The sequence below is a fragment of the Podarcis liolepis genome (assembly GCF_965112155.1).
Source record: "Podarcis liolepis genome assembly, chromosome: 11".
Lineage (NCBI taxonomy): Eukaryota > Metazoa > Chordata > Lepidosauria > Squamata > Lacertidae > Podarcis > Podarcis liolepis.
In genome coordinates, this window is record NC_139565.1 from 55,798,205 (window position 1) to 55,812,205 (window position 14,001).

Sequence of the window (14,001 nt, forward strand, 5' to 3'; positions counted from 1 at the left end):
TGTCAGTCCCAGCATTTCACAGATGAAATTAGGGGTGCTATTGTGCACTTTGCAAAATACACAGTTAGCTGCGTGTTGGTCCACACAGTTGGGCAATTTATTGGGACCAGAATAAATGTCATGAAATATTGGGCGAGCTATAAAAGTCTATAAGGATTGGAGAATCTTTAAAGAATATTTAGAAAACTATGGAATAAAAGGAAACATCTTGGCAGAATTAGACTGATCCCTGTATTGTATAAATATAAGTTCGTAGGGAGGTAAAAAGAAATTATATAAGAAATATGTAACTGTGCGGTATAAAGTAATGGATAGACAAAGTACAGTGAGATTAATTGGAAGTCAGTTTTAAATTTGTTTTCTATAAATTTTATAATTGTGTTCAATACCAGAAGTATATATGATGATAATAATATTAATCTTCTTATATCTTAAAAAGAAAGAAAGAAATATTGGGAGTCCCCTATAAATCTTCATTAGATTGCATGTAAAGTAAAACAGAGGCGAAGGGGAACAGGGGACACAGTGCATTATTCTTTTGGTAAAATCGGAGGAGAACCGTAAGAGTGTTTTCTGTTATTGTCTGCTATTGAGGAGATGGAAAAAGTTCAGAAAAGGGCAAAACAAAAGAAAACAACAGTCACAGGAATGGGGTGGCCGTGAAAAATTCACTTGCATTTAGGTTTCTGCACTGATAAGTTTCCTTGCAGGAGTGCACTATGGCAGTCACATCCTTGTGCGCTCCCCAGAGGTGTCTGGCTGGTTGCTGTGGCAAGCAGAATGCTGGACCACATAGGCCTTTGGCCTGATCCAGCAGGGCTTTTCTTGCGTTCATACCCTCCTCTTCCTTTGCACTAAGTACCACTTAGTTCTCCATTCACCTGTGGCTGCTGAATTTCTGATTTGCTACAGTTTGTTTTCGGGTGGCGCTGTGGGTTAAACCACAGAGCCTAGGACTTGCCGATCAGAAGGTCGGTGGTTCGAATCCCCGCGACGGGGTGAGCTCCCGTTGCTCGGTCCCTGCTCCTGCCAGCCTAGCAGTTCGAAAGCACGTCAAAGTGCAAGTAGATAAATAGGTACCGCTTTGGTGGGAAGGTAAACGGCGTTTCTGTGCGCTGCTCTGGTTCACCAGAAGTGGCTTAGTCATGCTGGCCACATGACCCGGAAGTTGTACGCCGGCTCCCTCAGCCAATAAAGCGAGATGAGCGCTGCAACCCCAGAGTTGGTCACGACTGGACCTAATGGTTAGGGGTCCCTTTACCTGTTTACAGTTTGTTTAACGATTTGATACTATCGCATGTCTTCACACTCCAGGCTTTGCTCCACTTCCTGGATCAGCTACTTCTCCCGCTGGTTTTCTCTTCGGCTCTGCAAACTGCAAGGGTTTTGCAAGTTTAGGCCTTGCTGCTAACGCACCACATCCCCATCACCTACTTTTTCTATGCTATTATCCAAGTCCATCCTCTTCTACTTACATGCACCTATTGGCCAGTGTCAGCTAAGCCTGGCCTGAAGCTATTGAAACGGTGTTGGAGTGAGCATACGCTGACATTCTCCGGTGTTTGTTAAAGCTGTAAAGCTTTTGTGATTTAGGTCAAGAGGGGAGGCTAAAATTCTCTTTGCTTGAGTGGAGAACCAGGAGATGTTCTGTCCCATATAGGCGGGGAGATTTGCTGCGAGACATTCAAAGTAATCCTGCATCCCTTTCCTCTCACAAAGTTCACAAAAGCGGAATTCTCGGTGCAATCTTACCTGTGCAAGCCCTGCTGAAACGAAGGGCATTGTGTAAATTTCAGCGGACGGTGCCCTTGGGTCGCCAAGAGAACTGATTGCGCGAAAATGGCCGATAAGCTGCCTGTTGCCCGACTTAATGGGAGAAAGTATTCAGCTTCTCCCTCAAAGGCACACCGTGTTTTCAAAATGGACTGTTTCTTGGCACACTGGTGGGCGGGAGGCCAGCAGGAGTCAATGCTCCGCTTGTGATTCTTCATGGCAGGGAAACTAATTGTTGCAATCAGACGACAGCGAGGAATGTATTCCCTTTCACGTACACTTAAAAGAAAACAAGCCTTTCTTAAGAAATTCAAAGCAAGCAGCCCATGGAGCTGATTGGTCTCCGATTTGTGCTTCCATTAATGCACCAGGTTGGGGGTTGCTCATAATAGATAAAAAATACCCAAACTTTCCACCTTAATTAGGCCAACAGTGTTTTGTCTGGTCGCCAGCTGGGCTTCCAGCCATTCCCTTCCCCACCTCCGCTCCACCGTCCCATGTGGAAAAACAGGTCAGAGGTGCGAACTAGGACAGAGAACCCATTTGCACGACTGTTTATTTACTTACTGTGTTGCAGTAAGATTTGTTGCCTTAATGTGGAGATCACAGTGCTAAAGCAAAAGAGAAGGTGAATGGAGAAAAAAAACTTTAATCAGATATGAAAAAACCAAGACCCTGCCCCCTATGATTGTGAAAAGGCATAACATTGCTTGCTCCTTTGCGAAGGCTCGTCTTCCCCCCCCCCCAATTGAAAGTAGGAATGGGCAAATCTGTCAATTTCATTTTCTCTCAGCTTCTCATTTTCCCATCCTTAAGTTCAGTACCACATTTCCACATCAGGTTGTTGTTGTTGTTTTTAAAAAAGAAGTCCTCATGAAAATTCACCTGCATTTTACTGTTAATTGCTCTTAATACACACAGTTTTGCATGCAACATTGCCTAATACAGTGGTACCTCGGTTTAAGAACAGCCCTGTTTACAAACTATTCGGTTTACGAACTCCGCAAAACCAGAAGTAGCGTCCTGGTTTGCGAACTTTACCTTGGTCTAAAAATGGAAGCTGGATGGTGGAAGGGCACCGGCGGCGGGAAGCCTCATTAGGTAAAGCATGCCTCAGTTTAAGAATGGTTTCGGTTTAAGAACGGACTTCCGGAATGGATTAAGTTCGTAAACTGAGGTACCACTGTACTGTATACACGTTTTTGCAAAGCATATTTTCCTTACTATTTATATTTCCCGTAATATAACACATTTCTACCTGTTACACTTATATATGCATGTTAACGTGCACTTTACCCTAGCAGATGTGTTTTTGCATATATTACTTGACTGCGCTGCAAAATCCAGAGTAGTACAAATTTCGAGGGATGTCTGTTTTGGAAGGTGCAACTCACCGTATTTGTCACTCTATAAGACGCACCAGACCACAAGACGCACATAGTTTTTGTAGGAGGAAAACAAGGAAAAAAATATTCTGAATCTCAGAAGCCAGAACAGCAAGAGGGATCGCTGCACAGTGAAAGCAGCAATCCCTCTTGCTGTTCTGGCTTCTGGGATAGCTGCACAGCCTGCATTCGCTCCATAAGACGCACACACATTTCCCCTTACTTTTTAGGAGAGAAAAAGTGAGTCTTATAGAGCAAAAAATACGGTAGTGAATGCAACTTCGAATGCCAAACTGAATCAAATTTCTCCTTTGTCCCTAATGCAAGAGCTTTGTCGAAAGAGGGAGAGGAATGGAATTGCAAATCATGCTACAGATCACCTCCCTTTAACTTGAAAAGCGGTGGATCCCATCCCCTTTCTTGTCAATTCGCAAACACTCTGACTGCTTAGAGGAGAGGTAATGTGCTCCTGATTGGTTAGGGTCACCCACCTGACCAATCCAGGAATCATTGCCCTTGCTAACTGGGCTGGGCTTGATCTTAGTCCTGTCATCACACTGTGGTCTCCGATTGGCTTGGATCACTTCTACACAAGCCCAGGCCTGTTCTTGGCTTGGTTGCGGCTGTTCTTCCCTTCACCATGAAATTACATTTCTCAGATTCTCCCAGGACCAGTCTGTGACTGTAGGGGTGGGGGAGAAATTCAATTCAGTTCATGCTTGAAGGCGGACCTACCTGATTTGCACTTTATGAAACAATACGAGAACTGAAACACAGCCAGACTTCAGCATTCACACGACTCCGACTTTTGCCATGCAGTTCTGCTGCCAAGTAATGTATACAAAAAATGCAAGCACTAGGGTGAAGTTTGCACAAAAATGTGCATATTTGTAAAATAATCATCATAACGTACTAAACTGCATTGTTTGCGGAAATTGCTTTGTAAAAAATTGTCTGTTGGGCAAAATTGAATATAAACCTGTATATTGTTTGTAGTTTTTATTTGCGGGGGTGGGGTGGGTTAGCCCTAAACCCTATAAATTAATAAATGTTAGGATTTTGGTTATGTGGGATATGAATGAAAATATAAGCTGCAGCGCTGTGCCAGACAAAGAATCCCTGGGCTGGCTTCTGCAAACTAGCCTAGGCAGACTAGTGGAGAGCAAAGCCGTTAACGTGACAAAAGGTGTTGATGGCCATCTTAAGACGAATCCTTGGGCCTGGGCAGACAGAGGTTGCCAAGATGACAGTGTCTCTCTGTGTGTGAGGTGACAGGAAAAGTGTCTTTTAGCAAGGTGTGATTGGGCAGGCTGACTGAAAGTAGGCTGGGAGATATGTCTTGGAATCCAGTGCTGCTCTGCTGTGGGAAACAAGCCCCTCTTGAGATGAACCATGCTGTATGATCTGAACTCCCTTCAACTAAACTCAGGTATAAAAATGTGAACAAATTGCATTTCGTAAGACTGCAACAGTCGCCAAAGCCAAATCCCCTGGAATTCCATGTACGGCTTGGCAGGGATTGGGGTGACAGTGTATTATGATAATTTTGCATTAAGATGCTGGTGAGTTTTCGTGGGTACTTTAAAAAACAATAATAATTCACAAACTGAGTAGAGTTGTGAGCCTAAGAAGGGAAAACGGAAAACTGAGAAAAACTGAAATGGAGAAACTTGCCCCTCCCTATCCGTGAACCAGTTTTATGACAGCTGTGATGTGTGTTAGCAGCGCCAGTGGCTGAGGGGGCAGTTGAATGTGACAAATTCGTAAAAGCACAAATGCCCAAATTTCTTTACAGCAGGTGCCCAGTATGGCTTGGTCCTTGCTCTGTAGACTCTTTCTCCCGATGGTTAACCCTACTCTGATTCAGTCAACTTGCTAATATAATGGTTCCTCACCCATCAATGTCTTTTTGACTTTCCACTGCACTTGCTTCACAACTGGTCATCTAACTCAACGTTGGCTAGGGGGACCAGCCGTGAGGCAACTACGGCGGAATGAAAAATACGGGGAGTAGAACCAACATCCTCTTCAGATTCCCTGCTGGATCAGTCGGGAATCTTGAGTCTGACAGGCCCGTTCAGTGTTTACTCCAGAGGCACTCTCCCCAGGTTTCCAAAGAGCTTTGGAGGTGGGTGGGAATTAAGTGAATCAAGATCGGGATAAAACACAGTGTACTCTCTTTCTAGTGAGGAAACCAACACCGTGTGCCAACCCACCCCTTTCATTGGGCTAGCAAGCTACAGCTCGACCCAGAAAGGCTCAAAACCTGGGAGGACTTTGCCCGTCCCTCCCTTCGCTTGCTTCTGCATTTATATCCCAACATTTGTCATAACTTGCAGCTTAGTGCCTGCCCCTGGGCGAAGGTGGGAAGGGGAAAGGATTAGGGGAACAGGCCCTCTACCTTTGTTCCCTTTTTGCAAGCGAATATTACAAGAGAATGTCGGAGGATTTCTTCACCGTATCAAGAAAGCAGGGAAGGAAGAAACTGGTTGAGAGCTGAGCTTCTGGTCTGCATTTTTCAACTTAGGGACGAGAGTATTTTGTGTCTGGAGTACACAGACAGGATTTTTAAGAGAGAAGGAGACAGACAGAGACCAGCTGGTTCAAGGCTTCTGATCTTTGGGATTGCTGTCTTCCAGTAGTTCCTGCTTCAAGATCTGTCTTGTTTTTCATGGCTCAGGGTGAAAAAATGTCTCCGCAGTTGCCTCCCATACGTCACCCATGGGTGAGGTAGAATGACCATGAGGCAGGAACAAAATGCAGCCTCCCGTCGGTGAAGTTCTCATCTCTGTGTGCACTAGGCGTGGAGGAGGAATTCAGTTTTGCATTTTAATGAGGAGCCACCCGATTCTGACTTCTCAAACCAATAGATGAACCCAAACACAGCCAACCTTCGAAGTTTGTGCTTCTCCAAATTTTCTGATGCAGTTCACTGACCGAATAGTGTCTACCAAAATGTATGTGTTAGGGAAAACTGCGTAAAAATGCATATTGTAGTAAAAAGGACATTTAAAAATGGAAAATTGCTTGCATGTATTAGTATGTATTGGGAAATGGGTGGTGCTGTGGGTTAAACCACAGAGCCTAGGACTTGCCGATCAGAAGGTTGCCAGTTTGAATCCCCGCAATGGGGTGAGCTCCCGTTGCTCAGTCCCTGCTCCTGCCAACCTAGCAGTTCGAAAGCACGTCAAAGTGCAAGTAGATAAATAGGTACCACTCCAGTGGGAAGGTAAACGTTGTTTCTGTGCGCTGCTCTGGTTCGCCAGAAGCGGCTTAGTCATGCTGGGCACATAACCTGGAAGCTGTACGCCGGCTCCCTTGGCCAGTAAAGCGAGATGAGCGCTGCAACCACGACTGGACCTAATGGTCAGGAGTCCCTTTACCTTTATTAGTATGTATTAGTTAAAATGGCATGTTGATCATTTTTTTAATGCATTCTAAGAACAGAAATTTCTGGACCACCCTTGGAGTGGAATGGATCTCTCTCTCTCTCTCTCTCTCTGGGAGATGGGTCATAGCTTAGTGGTAGAGCATCTGCTTTGCATGCAGAAGGTTCTAAGTTCAATCCCTGGCATCTCTAGGTAAGGCAGGGAGGGACTGTCCCCAAAACCGGGAGAGCTACTTCCACTGAGTTATATAGACCAATGGTCTGACTTGGTATAATACAATTTCCCATGTTCCTATGCCACTATTCCATGGAACAAAGCAACTCACATGTAAGACCGAACGAAGGTCAAAATACAGCATCCTAAAAAAACCACTGCAAAACATTCCAAAGTTAAACAGGATAAAGTATTACAAGAAATCGTGAACTGAGTCCTTTCCTGTGCTACTTGCACCATTTTATCCCAATGACGGATTGTCACCTTTCTAGGAGAAAGAGCAGGTCATGGCTTCATCCAATGACGGCAAAATTCTGGGCCATCGCTAGTTCTGCAATGGCCTCTTGTTAGGCAGAAAGAAATGGAGGATTTCTCTAGCTTCTTTTACAAACACCCGAAGAGGTCGATTCTCTCTTTTGATTTATTTGCTTTAATATTCTTGTGCACTGGCTTTGGACCTTTCGACTCCCTTTAAGCCTCAAGAGAACAAAGCCATTCCCAAGTTTGTACTTCTTAATTTCTGCTTTATGGAAATCTCTCCCCCCCTTCCCCCTCTCTGGTTTAGAATGAATGTGGCAGTTATGGAACTGGAAAACCTTGTCCATGAACAGGAAGATCTATGGCACCCTTTCTTTTTTTATTAGTCTCCTTTAACCTCCAAGCCCAGAGACCCAGAAGATTTCACTTCCCACATTTTGGTGCTGGAGGAGGCTCTTGAGAGTCCCATGGACTGCAAGAAGATCAAACCTATCCATTCTGAAGGAAATCAGCGCTGAGTGCTCACTGGAAGGACAGATCCTGAAGTTGAGGCTCCAATACTTTGGCCACCTCATGAGAAGTGAAGACTTCCTGGAAAAGATCCTGATGTTGGGAAAGATTGAGGGCACAAGGAGAGAAGGGGATGGCAGAGGACGAGATGGTTGGACAGTGTTCTCAAAGCTACCAGCATGAATTTGACCAAACTGCAGGAGGCAGCGGAAGACAGGAGTGCCTGGTGTGCTCCAGCCCATGGGGTCACAAAGAGTCGGACACGACTAAATGACTAAACAACAACAACAACAAAAGTGTACTTAACATTTTCATTTTTGCAGGCAGACCTTACGAACCATTGGTTCATTGGCTCATTTGCACAGCATTCCTTTGTGAAATGGATGCCATCATAGAGCATATGCAGAAATCAGCTGGGATTTAGTCTGTGCTTAGTCATGTGCTCCCAGACTGTAATCTGCACCAGTGGGCAACCACTACCTGTTGGTGCAGGTGGTAGTAACTAGCTGCAAGGTGGTGCAATTTCCATAGCTGGATTGTGACTCTCAGTGAAGAGTTGTCCATCAGGACTGGCAAGCACATGGAGCAATGAAGGTGCAAGCCCACAGGCAGGCTACATGTCACAACAGGCTAGACCCAAGATAGCCAGTAAGATGCTTCACAGATGTTTTGGACTACAGCTCCCATAATCCTTGGCGAGTGACCATGCTGACTATGGTTTATGTTGGTGTTGGAGTCTGCAGCAACTAGAGGTGCCATGATGGCTACCTCTGGATTAAACATGTCATAGGACAAGCAAGGAAGGGTGTGTAGTTGGTCAAGTACCAGGACAGTTTCCACATCTGGAGGAAGTACTGCTTATGAATACCAGTTTGCTGGAAACCGCAGGAGGGGGAAGAGAGCTCTTGTGCTCAAGTCCTGCTTGCAGGTTTTCCACAGGTATCTGGTTAGCCACTGTGAGAACAGGACACTGGACTAGATGGGCCATTGGCCTGATCCAGCAGGGCTCTTATTAGTCTTGACAGTGAAGGTAGAGTTGCTCCAAAGGCAGAACTGGGAGATATTCTGCAGACTTGCAGGGCAAGGTGGAACATCATTGGTCCTTCATCATTGGAACATCATTGATATAGCTGTTTAGTTAACAAGGTTTAGGCTGTCCAATAGTACTTACTCCTCCCCTCCCAACTGCTGGAGAAGATTTGCTAGGTGAGATAACAGAACCGAAAAGTCAGCTGGCCAACAGCATCTCCTTCCTTCTTGGTATGATTTCACAGAACACCCTTCCAGTTTCCCAAGGCTGTTAGGAGAGAGTCAGAGCATGGTTGCTTCAGCCCTACTGAGGGTAATGTGTAGCCCAGCTACTAAGCATAACATTGAGTTATCCCGTCACACTGAGTTTTTTTCCAATGACTTAAGGCAAATAGCAGAAACATTTCAAGTTTGTTCCACCCATCCCATCTGGGCACACTATGTGTTCCCCTCCGCCTCCACGCTTGGGCGTTAGTTGGGATGTGGATCCTGCCATTCCCTAGCAAATGATGTCCATCTTTTCCTTTTCCGTTGGCCTGGTCCCAAGAAGTGACTAGCTGGGCTCCAACTGAAGTTGTGGTGTGAGTTGGTGGCGATTATAGATCTGCTTGACAACTGGTGGCCCATCATCTCATAGAATTGGATGGGACCTCAAGGATCATCTAGTCCAATTCAGGAATCTCAACTAAAGCATTCATGACAGTTGGCTTTCCAACCTCTGCTTAGAAACCTCCAAGGAAGGAGAGGTCCACCACCTTCTGATGGTGTCTGTTCCACTGCTGAACAGCTCTCACTGTCCGAAGGTTCTTCCCGATGCTTCGTCAGAATCTTCTTTCTTGTCCTGAGGAAGGACCAGCTACAAAAAATGTGTTCTCCCCCTCCTCCACCAAAGTTGCCCCTGAGTCTAGAAAATGATTGGGGCGTGGACATTTATGTCAAAAGTTCTATTCAACCTTCTGTTCTCCTTCCCTCCGGTCTTCTCTCCCCCTTGCTCACTAATGGAACACTTCTCGGCATCAAAGAGGCAGCTGTATTCAGAACTCTTTATGATTGCCTCTATCTCTTCAAGATTTCAAAACCGCCAACTACTCCTCAATTTGTTATAACCTGAAAATAATGGCAGATAAAGGGAATTTGTACCGGGAAGCATGCCAAGCTAAAGACATTAAATTATTGAGTGATCTGTATCTGGATAATGGATTTATGGCCTTTAACAACTTTTCAGAGAGAGGAGGGGGAATCTAATGTTTTTGTGTATGCCTAGATTGGGAATTTCTGTACAAATTGTGACCCACTTCTTTTCCCTTCTAATTGTGATAATTTAAAAACTGATGAAACTACATTTGGATGCTATCTGCTGATTTCTTTATATTGGAAATTAACAAAAGGAGCTAATCAGTCATTTTAAGGCACTTTACAAGTCACTGTGTATTGGAAAAGGTACAACCATTCATCAACGCAGAGCTTGAGGACAAAATAATTAGAAACCATACAAGCATGGCAAGGGAAGATTAGGCCAGAATTAGAACCTATAAAGTTCGGTTTATTTTGGGTTATGACAAAATCTGAGCAGGGGCTTTTGCTGCCTAGCGTCTTGCTTAAGAAATATTTCATATGCGGGCTGGCTCGTTCAAAATGATTTGTGTTGGGATAAAAATGATCTTCTGTTGTTCCCTAGAGGACAGAGTGGTTCTTCAGAGTGTACCTGAAATCGTGCGTGGGTGGGTTTTGACTTTTGATGAGGTTGTGAGAATCTTGCTTTCTCTGAAGTATGGGGATTATTGTTGGCCATGGCATGGGGTAATGTGGAAGTTCTGTGGGTCGCTAGCTATTCATAGAATCATAGAATTGGATGGGATCCTGTGGATCATCTTTTCTAACCCCCTGGTATGCAGGAATATGCAGCTGTCCCATTTAGGGTTCGAACCCACAACCTTGGCATTATCAGCATCACACTCTAACCAGCTGGGCTATCCAGTCTTTCAATGACCTCATCCCACAACATCCCTTAAGGTTGAGCATTGGTGCCCAATAGCTTCTGGAGGGATACTGATGCCCCATTCCTCCTCTTTGGTAAAAAGGTAAAGGGACCCCTGACCATTAGGTCCAGCAGTCGTGGCCGACTCCGGGGCTGAGGCGCTCATCTCGCTTTATTGGCCGAGGGAGCCGGCATACAGCTTCCGGGTCATGTGGCCAGCATGACTAAGCCGCTTCTGGCATACCAGAGCAGCGCATGGAAATGCCATTTACCTTCCTGCCAGAGCAGTACCTATTTATCTACTTGCACTTTGATGTGCTTTCGAGCTGCTAGGTGGGCAGGAGCTGGGACTGAGCAACGGGAGCTCACCCCGTCGTGGGGATTTGAACCACCGACCTTCTGATCGGCAAGCCTTGGCTCTGTGGTTTAACCTACAGCACCACCCGTGTCCCTCCTTTGGTAGTTCACCTCTAAAAGTTGTTTGGGGATATTCTGGTCACTGTCAGCCATTGCAGGCGAGTGGTATCCTGTATGAGTGAATTTGCTGAAGGAGCAGCCACAAGGGTGTCTTGTCTTGGCAAAACAGCATGTCAGCTGCCACCTACCATAGTGTTTCATAGCAACCCAGATCCAGTTTTGCTACATCTCTACCTCCATCACCCAGGTTTCCCAACGAGAGGAGCAGATTGCCTATTTTGGCAAGCTTAGTTGGCTACCTGTTGCTGTACTGGCTGGTTTGTGGGCTTATCCTACCTTCCCACACCATTTAATTGTGTATGCATGCTCTTGACTTGGTCCCCCTCCTTAACAGCGCCACACCTTTCTTTCTGGCTCACTTTTCCACCTAGACACACAGTATGACTATTGCTGTCCAAACAGGCACCAAATTTCCATAGGTGGCTGGTGGATACAGTCAGTGGATACCTTCCACAAAAAAGGTGGTGTTGGTGTGGTGCTGTGGTCTAAACCACTGAGCCTCTTGGGCTTGCTGATCAAGAGGTCAGCGGTTTGAATCCCTCAGCCAATAAAGCAAGATGAGCGCCGCAACCCCAGAGTCGGCCACGACTGGACCTAATGGTCAGGGGTCCCTTTACCTTTAGCTTACTATAGCTACTACTATGCTATAAGATCCACTGTCCTGTGATATCATATACAGTGGTACCTCGGGTTACAGACGCTTCAGGTTACAGATGCTTCAGGTTACACACAGCCTTTCTCAACCTGTGGGTCCCCAGATGTTGTTGAACTACAACTCCCACCACCCCTAGCTAGCAAGGCCAGAGCTCAGGGATGATGGGAGTTGTAGTCCAACAACATCTGGGGACCCACAGGTTGAGAACCACTGGTACAGACTCCCAGAAATAGAACCTTGGGTTAAGAACTTTGCTTCAGGGTGAGAACAGAAATCGTGCGGCAGCAGCGCAGTGGCAGCGGGAGGCCCCATTAGCTAAAGTGGTACCTCAGGTTAAGAACAGTGTCAGGTTAAGAACAGACCTCCAGAACGAATTAAGTTCTTAACCCAAGGTACCACTGTATGAGTTGGTACTACTGATGAAGCACAGGATGGCGAAACAAGGCTAACATTCCAGAAATCCTTGTCTTAGACTCTGTGAAAGGATTCTGTGGAACTGTAACAACCTTTGGTGTGGATTGTTGGACTCTATGAACAGACAGGTGGAATAGACACTTTCACATATATGGACCTTATGCACAAACTGATCAGAGAATGAACTGATCCACTGGGTCTTCTACTTTTTCCGTTGAACTTTATGAGCTACTTCTGTTGAAATCTACAATTCAATGAATAGTATATCTTATTTGTTCAATCCTCTTTCAAAGCCATTCAAAACCCTCATTCCCACCAGTCCTCACCATCATGAAGAAATCATGAACAAATGGAACCTCACACGCCAAGAGAGAGGAAATATTGGCCGGTGTTGGGCAAGACCAATCTACTACTTGACCCTATGTACAAAGCTTGTTTTCAAATAAAAGCAAGCAGGTAAAAAAACCTCAGGTCTGAGCTGTCATTTTGCATTTAATAGGTGCCCAGTTACATGGTGCTGAATGCCCTCATCTATAAGATTTAGTCTCTCTGCCAATCACATGGCACCAATATACACAGCAGACACATAAGCCGGACAGCAGGGATGAGATAGGAAGATTCAGCTGGACAAGCACCTCAGCCACTTGGCTACAGATAAGGTACCCTTCATAATAGTCCCTTGCCTAGTCATTAATGCCTCCTATTTCTTCTTGTCCCTTTGAAAGATAGCCGTAGATAACTCATTAATTTGCCGTTCGTCCATTTGTCAACCCGAATGCCCACACTCGGACAGCCGAGACGTATTCCGTGCCCCGCATGCCTCCCTCGGTCTTCGCAGGGAGGGGATGTTGGATTAAAGGAGGCACGTACAATAGGACTCCTCCGGAGCGTCTCAAACGCCGTCTCGAAAAGATCTGATGGAATGTATCAATCACAACTGCCAGGTCCCCCACAATGCTCCGGCCAATATTTCCTCTCTCTCGGCGTGCGAGGTTGTGCGAGAGCTATTGTTGAGCTCATAATGACTACTCCACTTGGCTACACTCGTGGTATTCAGCTCATTACCTTGCGAAGCACTTTGGGGGAAAAACGCGCGGGAGATGAGAGGTGCCCTATCGGGCCAAACTCGGCTCCATTTGGTAGTACAATAAGGCACATTTTATCATGCAACTCTTGACAGACTTTCAGAAGGCAATTGTCTCCCTAATTCAGTATGCCGAGGAGAGTCATTAGCCAGAATTAGCAAAGCCACCGCAGCCCCACACTCTCCCTTTTCGCGGCTGAGATTTCAAAGCCCGACAAGTCAATCTCTGGTACTTTTGCCGTCACTTAAAATCTCTTTCAGGTAGAGTCCTGGTGGGGGGGGGGAGGGAGGGAACAGCCGCAGATACGGCAACTCACTCAACCTCTGCGCAAGGAAAGGAGGCAGCCACACGGCTCCAAAATGCTTCTGCAAGTGCAGATTAGCATGCCCGACTGATCGGCAGCACCCTTTGCATGCAAAACAACATGCCGCGAATCTGATGTCAGCAAACGGAATACCATCCCATTGGAATTTCTTTAAGAGGCACAGTGGGGAGGGAAGGGCCAACTTGAAGGGGGGTCGGCACCTTCAAAAGATGCTCGTTGCGCCGCCATGTTTATTTCTGCACTATGGGCATTTCTTATTTCTTAAAGCCCTTTGTGGCTTAGGGCCCTCATATTTACGAGACCGCTTCTCCTGGTATGCCCCGCAGAGGACCTTAAAATCCATGAATAACCATAGTTTAGAGGTCCCGGGCCCTAAGGAAGTCAGACTATCCTCCACCAGAGCCAGGGCCTTCTCAGTGATGGCGCCGACCTGGTGGAATGCCCTGTCCCATAAGACTAGGGCCCTTCTGGATTTAACCTCCTTCCGTCGGGCCTGTAAGACAGAGCTAT

At 46.0% G+C, this 14,001-nt stretch overlaps 1 protein-coding gene across 1 annotated transcript in view; it reads left to right on the forward strand.

The window, feature by feature from the left end:
- The window catches only part of ZBTB7C (zinc finger and BTB domain containing 7C), a 241,414-nt gene that overhangs the window by 57,938 nt on the left and 169,475 nt on the right, over window positions 1-14,001 (forward strand). The gene's annotated exons all lie outside the window — the stretch shown is intronic.